Source organism: Tupaia chinensis, unplaced genomic scaffold (genome assembly GCF_000334495.1).
Source record: "Tupaia chinensis unplaced genomic scaffold, TupChi_1.0 Scaffold000074_1, whole genome shotgun sequence".
Taxonomy (NCBI): domain Eukaryota; kingdom Metazoa; phylum Chordata; class Mammalia; order Scandentia; family Tupaiidae; genus Tupaia; species Tupaia belangeri.
The window spans coordinates 6,978,341-6,978,922 of record NW_006159534.1 but is presented as its reverse complement, the minus strand read 5'-3'; positions in this window follow the sequence as shown (position 1 = coordinate 6,978,922).

Sequence of the window (582 nt, the reverse complement as noted above, 5' to 3'; positions counted from 1 at the left end):
TGTGAAGCGCACGTCCCCTACCGAAAAACCCTCTCAAAAAAAAAAAAAAAAAAAAATTCTTGGGGTGGGCCAGCAGGTGGCATGGTGGTTAAGGTGCTGGACTCCCACATGGCTGACCATATTCAAGTCCCAGACCAGGGGGCTTGAAAAAAAATCAAGCTGGGTATGTGTGCGTGTGTGCCCAAAATCCCAAGAGGAGAATGGAAGAGAAGGGACTGCAGTGTGGTCATCTTTCCTGGGGGTGATTTCTCACTCTTCCTCCCACTGTCTCTCTTTGGCAAGTGTATATGCCCTATGGCAAAAAAAAAAATAAATAAATAAAATAAAATAAAAATTAAAAAAAAATGAAGTACAACTGCATTCTCTCAAAACTCAAGAAGCTATACTAAAACTTAGTGGCAGAGAAGACTGAGATAATCCTACTTTTTGCTTCATTGTACCAAATTAATTTTTCTGGCCTCAATAACTATTTCCCCTTTAATATTATGATTCATAAACTTTGCATAACCATCTTTTTTTTTTTTTGAGAGGTTTTTGCTATAGAGTGCGTACGCTCGCCAGACAGACAGAGACAGAGAGCAA